This window comes from Sarcophilus harrisii, chromosome 3 (genome assembly GCF_902635505.1).
Source record: "Sarcophilus harrisii chromosome 3, mSarHar1.11, whole genome shotgun sequence".
Classification (NCBI taxonomy): Eukaryota; Metazoa; Chordata; class Mammalia; order Dasyuromorphia; family Dasyuridae; genus Sarcophilus; species Sarcophilus harrisii.
This window is the reverse complement of record NC_045428.1, coordinates 418761242-418773558: the sequence shown is the minus strand read 5'-3', so window position 1 is coordinate 418773558 and position 12317 is coordinate 418761242. Positions and strand designations below refer to the sequence as shown.

General features: G+C 34.1%; 1 long non-coding RNA gene across 2 annotated transcripts in view; it reads right to left on the bottom strand.

The window, feature by feature from the left end:
* The window catches only part of LOC116422463, a 94293-nt gene extending 84435 nt beyond the window's left edge, over positions 1–9858 (bottom strand). For both annotated transcript variants that reach the window (XR_004233115.1, XR_004233114.1), the window contains exon 1: positions 9794–9858. This is a non-coding gene — a long non-coding RNA (uncharacterized LOC116422463). The remainder of the gene's footprint in view (positions 1–9793) is intronic.
* Between the last annotated feature and the right edge of the window lie 2459 nt (positions 9859–12317).

The following is a 12317-nucleotide window of genomic DNA, read 5'->3' as shown; positions in this document are numbered from 1 at the left end:
TGCATTGTTAATCAATTGAATGATTCCTCATTTGGCTATTGCTCAAAATTCCTTAGCTGGATTTTTAAGGACTCACTATATCTCTCAATATTTCTCCAAATCATTCCTCTTCAACAAACTGGACCACTGTTTCCTTTCAAATACCTATGCATTCCCACCTTGGACTCTGTTCATGTGGCTTCCCTATCTAGAATGCTCTTCTTTGTCTTTGTCTAAATTTACTTTACATGCAAGACTTAGATAAAGTGCCACCTATTCTACCAAATTTCTGTGCATGTGGTAGAAAATTACACCTTCTTTTGACTATCACTGTTCTCTTGTCCTGCCTCCTCAAATTTGCTAGCAGATCTACGTATAGGAGGCATTCAATAAAAGTGAATAATAAGAATTACACCATCTTTTGGCTATCACAGTTCCCTTATCCTACCTCCCCAAATTTACTAGCAGATCTACACTTAGCCCGCATTCAATAAATGTGAATAATAAGAATGATAATCATTCTTTTCACTAGTTTAATTTTCTTTTAGATGAGACAACAGGTATACTGAGGAGGGGACAATCTCAAAGCCAGGAAGAATGGGGTTAAAATCCCACCTCTGATATATCTTGCATGTTCCTGGTCAAGTCATTCAACTTCTCAGAGCTCTAGGTAACTCTCTGAGAATAAAAATTGCAGAATAGGTGCTAACTTACATTAGTAGAGACAATTTTCTCATAGAGATGTTCCCTATATTAATGAAATTGCAGATCCAGTTCTTAACCCTATCCTACAGAATGGACTAGGTTAAAGAAATAGAGTTTCTAAGACTGACCCACAGGAAACACTTCAAAAATGAATGAAATGCTTATTAAACTAGAAGCCAGGTTTTTTTTTTTTAACCTGTAAAACCCAAAAATGATAACTATCATTTTTATAGTGCTTTCCAGTTTGTAAAATATTTACATAATCTTATTTGATCCTCACAACAATCCTGTGAGGGAAGTGCTATAATTACCCCCATTTTACAACTGAAGAAAATCAAGATCAACAAGGTTAAGCAATTTACACAGGAATATACAATTATTAGGTAAATGAGGAGAGCAGTCTTCCTGACTACTACCCCAACTAGAAGCCCATATTAGCTCCTGAGCTGAAATAAAAACAAAATTCTATAGAAAGATTTAATAAGTTCTGACTCTGGGGAGATGATAAGTTATAAGAAAAACAAGACTGTTGTTGTTGTTTGTCCTCCATTTTTGAAGAGGACCAATGACATTGTGGGGTGATATTTTGCCTCAGGCATAAATTGGATTTATGTGAGACAAAGTAGCACAAAGTCATCAGCCTCATTCTCTCTTCCAGAGTCATCAAAGGCCACTCAAAGGCCAAAAATCAAAGCATCTTCTTTGCATTTTCAATGTCTCACCAATTTCTAAGCACTCTATGGTGCCCACTTCAGCCACCTTCCTGGCCTTTAGAACAAATTGTTCTCATCCACCCGTTCTCCCAGGGGAAGCCTTCCCGTGCTTGGGGTAGACAGTCCTCTAACTCATCAACAAATTTGAAGCCTGTCAGTTATCCTCAACCTGGTTTAGCTCATCTACTGAGACTATTACAGAGTAGATGCTGAACATGGGACAACTTCTTGGAGCTATAGGTGAGTCTATGATAGGTAGACACCAAAGATAACAGCCCCAAAAAAGGCTCAGCAGCTCTCACAACCAGAGGTGTTAGTCTTCCCCGAACACCCCTAAGCCCCAAGTTCTATATTAGGAATCACACTCACTATATTTGAATTTGACCTGTTGCATTGGCTGTTGTGTGTAAATCACTTTCTTTTTGACCTTTATTTTTTCTTTTTTTTTTTTCAATATGAAATTAATGGGTTGGACTCATGACCTCTAAAATTCCCATTTTAAATCTTGTGATGGAGGCTATTATCCCTTGTTCATAGCAAAAGTAAGAGAAAATGGAGAGGCACAAATAGGTTCAACTTTAGTACTGTAGAGTAAAAAGGGGAGAATCTGGAAGAAGATATTTTATAGGGAAAAAAAAGGAGAGGAGAGAAGTTCATTCTTCTTCCTACTCTAAGAAATTGTTGTCTGGGAAGATTTTCCTCCCTGAAGTTAATTGGTTTGAATTGAGAGACATGATTTTCAGGTTTACAGTTTAAATCAACCATTCCTTCTCTCTTGAACATCTCAGACATAATAAATGAATGTGGTGTTAGTACTCTGATAGTATTAGACCTCCTACAACATTATCCCCTGACTTTTGCTTCTCGTGCCATAGGCAGAAAAGATCATAAAAGAAGTCATTTAATAATTAGTGTACTTGCTCACCTAATCATTAGTTGACTGCCACACATATTAGTTTTTTCTATTTCTTTTGAAGATAAATGTGCTAGGAAACTAAATCATTTTAAAAGAATTCCCTATTGATGTTTTTCCTAATTATAACATATCTGTGAATGTGTGTATGTGTACATATACACACATACATATTTTATGTGAATTTGGGGAGAAATATATTTTACTTTTATTTTAGAATTCCTATTAACCAGCTATTTACATATGCAAGGTACAGTACCTTCATTTTTATGGATATCTTTTCTGAGACCAGACAAGTGCATTGTCTGTTCTCTATTCATCATCAAGAAATCCAATAACTTTCTGTGTACCTACATCTGGTTAAGGGTTGACCCAATGTGTACTTGAGTGTGGATTTCAAACAAGGGCAGGAAAGAAACAGCTTCTTTCAACCTTTATCTAATACTATGAGATGTAAAGCCAATGAAAATACCCAACTATGAGAAGGTTTGTCAACCCCTGAAATCTTAAATCCATGGTATTGTGTTTATTAGTCTCACTTTAAGTTTGGGAGAAGGAAGTGAAATTTATTTTGAGGAACAAGGGGAAAATTCTTTTAAATTAATATTAAGAACAAGATTTGGGTAGTTATAGATATTCAGATTATAGGTTATATATTCAGATTATGCCAATAACATTACTAGCAGTAATATAGTACTTTCATGTTTGAAAAATGCTCTAGATATGTTTTCACTTGATTTTCACAAATCCCATGAGTTGGGTGTCATTATTAGCCTGATTTAATAGATAAAGAAATTCAAAGGGTTAGAGCCAAGATGGCTAAGAGAAGCCAGGAAATTGTCCCAAGCTTAAAATTCCCAGTTGACCTCTGAAAAACTTTAATTCAACCTCTATATAGATTCTGAAGGGACAGAAGCTACAAAGGAATGGAGTGAAACAATTTTCTACCTTAAGATAGCTTGGAACAACTTCAGGAAAGGTCAATATTACTTGGGTGAAAGGGGAGCACAGTCCAACACAGATAGTGTCCAGGCAATCCAGGAGGAGGTTTTACCCACAGCACAGATCAGCAAACAAGATTCCTTGTCTCTGTCTCAGTAGACCCAAAACAAAGGCAAACTGCCAGCCCCTGAAACTAGGCAACAACAGGTATGACCAGGTTGTACTACCTCAGCACAGTGAGCAAGTCACCATTCTGAAGCCCTACCACTCAAAGCCAGTGATCCCGCATAAGAAACTTGGAACAGGGGCTCCTGTTCCCCAGGAGCAGAGCTCAAGCAGCCACAAAAAAGACAAAGCCCCAAATGAGCAAGAAACAAAGAACCTTGACTATAGAAAGCCACTGTGGTGACAGGAAAAATCAAAACACCATCCCAAAAACCTGAAAATGGGATATGAATTGGTCTCAAGTTCAAAAAGCTCTCTTAGAAGATTTCAAAAATAATTTAAAAAGTCAAATAAGAGAGGGAGAAGAAAAATTGGGGAAAGAAATGAAAGGTTTGTAAGAGAGAGTCAACAGCTTGGAAAAGGAAGGACAAAAATCTACTCAAAAAAATAATTCCTTAAAAAATACAATGGGCAAAATGCAAAAAATCCACTGAAGAAAATAAGTCCTTTAAAAATAGAATTAGTCAAATGGAAAAGAAAGCACAAAAGCTAACTGTCTTGATATCCTAAATCCAGAGGGTAAGACAGTTATTAAAAGAATCTACCAATCACTTTTTGAAAGAGATCCCAAAATGAAAACTCTAAGAAATATTGTTGCTAAATTATAGAATTATCAGGTCAAGGAGAATATTGTTGCAAGTAGCCAGAAAGAAACAATTAAAATATCAAGAAACCACAATCAAAATTTCCCTGGATTTAGCAGCTTCTACATTAAAGGACTGGAGGACCTGGAATATGATATTTCAGAAAGGAAAGGAGCTTAGATTATAATCAAGAATCAACTGCCCAGCAAAATTAAGCATAATCTTTCAGGGGAAGAGATGAACAGTCAGTGAAATAGGGGACTTTCAATAATTTCTGATGATCATACCAGAACTAAACAAAAATATTAATCTTCAAATGCAAGATTCAAGAGAAGCGTAAAAAGGTAAACAGGAAAGAAAAAATATTAAAGGTTAAACTGTTTATATCTCTACATGGAAAAATGATCCTTATAACTTAAGAACTATATTTTTATCAGAAGTTAGAAGTATACATAAAGATTGTGGGTATAAATTGACTTTTATGTGATAAAAAAATTAAGGGGTAGAAAAAAATTATACTTGGAAAAGAAGAAAGGGGAGATAAAATGGGTAAATTCATCACATAAAGAGGCACAAAAGACCCATTAGAATAGAAGGAAAGAATGATGAGGGATGAGCATTGTTTGAACCTTAATTTCCCTGGATTTTGTTCAAAGAAGCAATAACATATACACTTTGTTGGGTTTAGAAATTTATTTTATGCAATTGGAAAGTAGGAGGAGAAAAGGGATAGAAAAGGGAGAAGGTAGATAGGAGGCAAGAAGTTGTAGGAAAAAGAGAAGGGAGGAGGAGTGATAGAAGGGAGGACATTGAAGAAAGTGATCATCAGAAGAAAAATACTATTGAGGAGGGATAGAGATAAAAGCATAAACAAGGGAGACAAATAGGATGAAGGGAAATACACAACTGGTAATTATAACTCTGAATGTGAATGGGATGAAATCTCATAAAATGGGAGGGGAGAGCAGAGTGGTATAAAAACTAGAATCTTGCAATACGTTGTTTACAAGAAACACATTTGAAGCACAGTAGAAACACAGAGTAAAGGTAAAAGGCTGGAGCAGAATATATTATGCTTTACTGAAAAAAAAAAGCAGGGATGGCAATTCTGACAAAGTAAAAATAAAAATATAATTAAAAGGGATAAGGAAACTATATCTTACTAAAGGGTAACATAGACAATTAAGTAATATCAGTACTAAACATATGAATCAAGTGGCATAAGATCCAAATTAGAAATTAAGTGAATTACAGGAATAAATAGAAAGTAAAACTATGCCAGTACGGGGTCCTTAATCTCCCCTCTCGGAATTAGATAAATCTAATCACAAAATAAATAAGAAAGAAGTTAAAGAGTTAGACAAAATTTTAGAAGTTACATAGTATAGACATATAGGAAAAAAACTGAATGAGGATAGAAAGGAAAATATCTTTTTTCTTTGCAGTACATAACACCTACACAAAAATTGACCATGTATTAAGGCATAGATACCTCACAATCAAATGCAAAAAGATAGAAATATTAAACACATACTCTTTTCAGATCATGATGCAATAAAAATTGCATGCAATAAAGGGCTATGGATAGACAAAAAATTAATTAGATATTAAACAATCTAATCATAAAGAATGAGTGGGTAAAACAATAAATCATAGAAAGAATCAATAATTTCATCAAAGCAAATGATAATAATGAGACAACATATCAAAACTTATGGGATGCAGCCAATACAGTTACTAGGGAACATTTTATATGTCTAAATGCTTACATGAATAAAACAGAGAAAGAACAGATCAATTAATTGAACATAAAACTAAAAAAGCTAGAAAAAGAACAAATTAAAAATCCCCAATTAAATACAAAATCAGAAATTCTGAAAATCAAAGAGACTAATAAAATTGAAAGAATAGTATTTAATTAATAAATAAAAACTAAGAGCTAGTTTTGTTAAATAAAACACAATAAAATGGAAGTAGGATTCAACACATAATTATTTCTTAGTGTATTACTGCTTTTGTACAATCCTAGGATAATTTTACAGAAGCACAGAATTGTGTTTTGTGCTTAATATAAAAATGGAGATGTGGCTATGGATTGTCTGAGAACATGCTGAAGATGACACTGGGTACTTCATAAATAGATTATTTAAGATTTTGCAGGTACTTATGAGATTTTAATGATAAACATAGAGGGAGCTGGTAGGGAAAGAAGGGTAGAATAGAGAAAAGGAGGAAAGAGTAGGAGTAGGAAGTAGAGGAGGAAGGACAGAAACAGAGACAAGAGAGAGTTCTGAATGTCACACTGGAACCATGCAGACATGTCTAGGAATCCTCTTCATTATAGCCTTTGAATTCTAAGGCTTACATTGATAGAGATTACTGAGAATGGACATCCTCTAAATCAGGGTTTCTTAAACTTTTTCCACTCAAGAAGTTTTTACATGACCCAAATCATTTGCTGATAAATCATATTTTTGTGACCCCCACATTCACTTATATGACCCTATGTAGAGTCATGACCCACAGTGTAAAAAGTTTTGCTTTAGATGAGGTCATTTTGTCTTTCACATTGCTCATATTTTAAGCTAAAGCTTTAGGTCATTCACAGTTAAAGAGCTCAATCTTGTGAATTCTTTGATATATTCTAATCTATAGCACTCTAATTTATCTTTACTGTTTTGTTTTGATTAAATAAGCTTATTCACAGTTGCTATTTGTGATAATTTTTTTGTTGTAATTATGCTGGGGGTAATGAGGTTCTTTCCACTTTAAGCATGATGAGGAAAGTGATTTTCTCCTTCTAAAGCCCTAAACATCACCTTCTATCCCACTCCTCCCTCCACACACACTAAAAATACATGATGAGGCCCAGTTAGGTATAAAGTCAGTATATTCTTGAAGATTGGAAAAGAGATCACTTCGCTGAAACATCTTGAACCTTGCTTGTCCCTTTTCAGAGGTAACCTTCTGAGCCATAATGCCCATTGTCCATGAAAGTGGACAAGACCTCCCCATCCTCAAAGCAAATCTATATATGTAGACAGTCTTGTTTAATACACATATTACACTAGTTTAATAAAAGTTTTACATTATGAAAATAAACAATCCCAAAACAACCTATGATTTTAAAAAAGCACTAAATAAATTGAGAATATCACTGTTATGTTGACAGGTCATATTTCTTAAAATACATATAAGAGATGAATTAAGTGTACTGAATATTAAATTATGACTAAAAAGAAAAAAAATCCAGAACAAGTTGGAGTATAAATTTTTTGCAACATATGACCAACAGTGGTTTCCATATAGCTCGGTAGCCAAGAACAAACCTGGCCTCTTAAGGACTCGAGGGATAGACCCAACAAATGTTTGAGAATAAATGTAAATTATATTGCTTCCCTTTACATTTTCTGGGAAGAATACTGATGTCACTGTGTAAAGGCAGTTAGTTATTCATCCAAAGGCTCCTTTTGGATCCACAGCAAGAAGATTAAGCCTTATTTTTAGCTTGCAAGGGATAAAACTATTAACATCTAAGGTCACATTCAGGTGCTCCATGGAATTAAAGATTTACATTTTTACAAGAAAAATGAAGTAAAAACAAAATCTCCCCAAAACCAGTAAAGCTTTGGAAACTGTCTTGTGCCTTATGACCACTGAAATTCTGATAATCTCAACAAAATTTTTTAAATATAAAATTGTGAAAATGTTTGATATCTTGTGACACTTGATAAACACTTTCTCTCTACTAGGGTGTATTTCCTTCTGGAGAGAAATTTTGTCTTATTCATTCCCTCTTCCCCCACAGAGTGCCCCCACAGTGACACACAATAGGAATTTAATAAATGCTTGTTTCAATTCAATCCAAATCCAGTCCTTATTTTATAGACAACTTTGGCATTGCTAGTCATTGCAACTCTTACCACTTTCTCATTTGTTGTATTTCTTTATTGAAATCCTACCCACCCAGCAATCTGGAAAAGCAATTTGTACTGTCCTCTAAAAGTTAGTATTGTATTCTCTTTAATCCAGATAACAAGTATCTACTCAGAAGAGATAAAATAAAGATGAAAAAGACCTATAAGTGTAATATCATCTATAGCAGCTCTTTTTGTATTAACTCAAAACTGGAAGCTAAGCGGATGTCTTCTTATTTGGCAATAGTTAAGCAAATTATGGTATATGAATATAATGGAATACAATTGTGACATTAAAAATAAAATATATAGTTTCAGAGAAAACTGGGAAGACTCTATGATCTGTTTCAGAGCAAAGTAGGAAAAACTAGGAAGATGATTTGTAGAGAATAACATTGTAAAGAAAAATTATTTTGAAAGACTTTAGAATTATTGTTTATGAAATGATAAATCACATATCCCAATGATTGTAGATGAAATACACAGTTTACTTCCTGTCAGAGAGGAAATGAACTAAATATATACAGAAAGTATAAAGATGTGCATATGTCCAAATAAGGAATTTGTTTTATTATACTATGCATTTTTATGATAAGGATTCTTTTTTTTTTTTTGGTAAGAATTGGGAGTATTATTCAACAGAGTTTAGTGGAAGAGATAGATAATAAATGGATATAAAAATAAATTTACTTAAAAAATAAATCCTACCCACTCTTTATAAGACTTGTTAAAGTGTCAAATTAAAAAAAAATCTTAACTGATTTCCTAATTGAGAAGTGATATTTATCTCCTCTGAACTCCTATAGCATTTAGAAGGTAGCTCATCATGCTCTATCTGACATTCTATTTATTTGTATATGCATCACATCCTTTTTGTTAGGTTCTAAGTTCCTTGAGGGCAACAATTACATTTTAATACATCTTTGATACATCTTTTTCAGTGCCAATGAAGGAGATCTGCATGCAGATATTCAATAAATAAAGAATGAATGAACTACAAAATAAAAGCTCTGATTTCTTCAGTATAAGGAATTCTATTATGGAAATTCTCTTTCTCAATTTCAAGGAAATCAGTCCTTGGCATTTACACCTAGACACGTTGAGGTTTGCCCTTAGTCAAACAGCTACTAAATTCCAGAGGCAAGATGTGAATCCAAGTCTTCTTGACTTTATTTTCAGGGACACCACTGCCTCTGAATTAGTTAACAACTTCCTAATTATTACCTAATTACTCTAAGCATTGCCTGCAAGAGCTAAGACAGTGAGAAAATTTGATGACTAGAGAATCTTTTTTTGTTTTCTGGCACTTAATATTGTCTGATTATTTCAAATAATTAGATAAAAATAAACAATGTGCTATCCAGTAGAGGTTATTTGCAGTAGATGATTAAAACATCTTCATACTATTGACCCACCTACACTGAACAAACCTGACCTGGGGAAAGCTTGTAATTAAGTATTTCTTCCCATCTGGTCTTCTGAAATTTATTCTCTAATCCATCAGTTACAGGTAACTAACATGTAGTTGAAAAGGTTGATTTCAAAGCTGAATAGCCCAGATTATTTATAAGAAAAAGAAACTACATTGTATTTTTTCCTTCCCTAAATTTACCTAGAAGTGAGCCAAGTTTCTCAGTTCATTTTTTTTTTTTTAATCTCTTTTCCTTCTTCCAATTCTCCATCACTGGAGAATCCCCATAAGCATTAACTCCACAAACAAAGTTTAAGTCTTCTTACAATTTCAGTTACTTCCACATGCTAAAAAAGAATAACCAAAAGGCAGAAATCTTTTTTTTCTTCTTCTGTGCAACTTACCAACCCTTTGTCCCCCTCCCCTTGCCAGAGGGGGGAAAATTCTTATAACTGGTCTCCTGCTTGGATTAATTTACTTTCCCAAAACAGTGACCATTGTCAAATGCCTTGCATCTCCATGGAAACTGTTTCCTTGGCCATACATAGATAAAGGTCTGCCTATAACACAATGGCACTAGAGTTTCTAAGGTTGTAGACGACCCCTTGTTTAAACTCACAGTATAAGGGCATAATGTAGATTTTATGTTATTTCTGCCTGTCTGCTGATGCTGCTATGCCTTCATTCTAAAATAATATATTTATTTCAAATGAAGTAGCAGAAAACAGCTTTACTTTTGTTGTTGTTGTTGTTGTTGTTATCCCTCCCAGCACAAAATGAAAAATGTGGGGGCTGCCACTACCTGATTCAATCAAGTGGAGTACATTCGATACCCACAGGCTACAAGTGCTGGGAAAGCTGACTTGTATTTTAATTAATAATACCAGCTACACTTTTTCAACAGCTAGGCCTTTGGCAATCTGATTTGCTTTGTTCATTATTTGCTGTAAACAATTTTCAAACAACGGGTAGGCAACTCTATTTCCGAATATCTCCTGCTAATTCATAACATTAAGGAAAATGTAGGGGGCTTTTCCTCTCCTCCCCCCCACCCACCTGCCTTGCAAGAAAACAACTGATTAAACCTTAATCATAGCCTATGGAGGCTTTGGGGATGGGAGTGCTGGAGCATAGAATGGAAAGGTGGGGAGAAAAATTAAACCCGGCCTCCTACCTGGACCCAGGTTAAGGTGTCCCTGGAAATTCAGGCAACAAGAGTATGAAGAGGCTATTGTGCAGCATGGAGTAGAGGAAGTTGTAAGGAAAGCTAAATTACAGTAGCCTTGATGTTTGGGAATGGACATTTTATGGGGAGAAGGGGAAAAACTAGGAGGCGATATCTATAAAGGTGGGGGGAGTACTTCATTTAGACACAAGAACTTTCTGATAATAAATAATATGATATGAAATAAGCCATGTGAAATCACATAACAAGACAGAACTAAGGGTGACAATTCTGTTCTGGAGTCTCAGTGTTTGTTTTTTAAAATGAATGGAGCATGCAACTGACCTTCTAAGATGGCTTAAGTTCAGTCTTGTCTTGAGACAGGGAAATGGAACAAGATGACCTCCCCAGGGACCCTTCTATTCCTATTATATGATGATTTATCAAGTGCCTGAGGATATTATATGCTAAGAAATCAAAATAAGCATAACCTTTATAGGTAAATATATTTACCTACAAGTGGCTGTCTCCTTGTGTAGTCTAACATCCTAAAGTAGGTTTCTAGAAAGAAATGGGAGAATCAGTGTGATAGGATGGAAAGAAGACTAAATATAAGACTTGGTACATGTTCCAGTTCATTTATTTACTATGGACTTATTGACTATTAAGTGCCAGACACTATGCTGAGCTCTAGGTTACAGAATCAAAAACAAAATAGTTCCTTTCTTTAAGGAGTTTACATTATCTTGTGAAAAAATAATATGCATTTCTCTAAGTAAATTCAAAACATATACCAAGTAATAGGAATTGGGTACTGACAACTGAAGGGATAAGGAAAAGCAATATGTAGGATATAGTCTTTGAATAGAGCACTTAAAAAGCTATGGATTTTAGGAGCAAAGGTAAAGATGGAATACTTACAAGGAGGGAAGAAAAAAATGAAGGAAAAATAAGGACACTCCCTCAATTTCCAATTCTTTGCCACTATTAAAAGAATTGCTATAAATACTTTTGTACAGATAGATTCTTTTGTCTTTTCTCTGATCTTTTTAGAATACAAACCTAGTCATCATCAAAGGTCAAAAAAGGATGTACAATTTTTATAGCACTTTGGGCATAGTTCTGCTTTATAGGAGAGTTCATCCCATTCACATTTAAAGTTGTAATTAATCACCCTGTTTTTCCTCTCTTATCCTCCTCACTTCTCTAATTTATTTCTAACCAATTACATCCTGAATTTGTAGCATTTTAAAGAATCCCTTCCTTATCTTTTCCCCTTACCCTCCAATTACTCCTTTAAAAATCCCTCTCTTACCTTCATTACCTCCTTCTAGATCTATATACCCTTCTAAAAGTCCTTCCTTTATCCTCTTCCTTCATTCTCTTTTTTATTTAGGCTTTTAAATCCTTCTAGATGTGTGTTATTCCCTCTTTAACCCAATTCCAATGAGAATAAAATACCAGCACAACCCATTCTCCACTCCCAAATGCTTCCACTATAACTTACCCAGCAAAGCTGAGTATAATTCTGAATGAAAAAAAAAAAAAAGATATTTAATGAATTGAAAGACTTTTAATGACAAAAAAAAATCAGTAATCAATAGAAAAATTGGCATATGAGATATAGGAGAAATATAAAGTAAATATGAAAGCTCAATTAGAAAGGACTCAATAAAATCAAACAGGTTACTTCTTTTGTGAGGAAATATTATGTGTACTCTTAAAAATGTTCTCATTAGTTGTGTATTTTGAAAGAGCATACA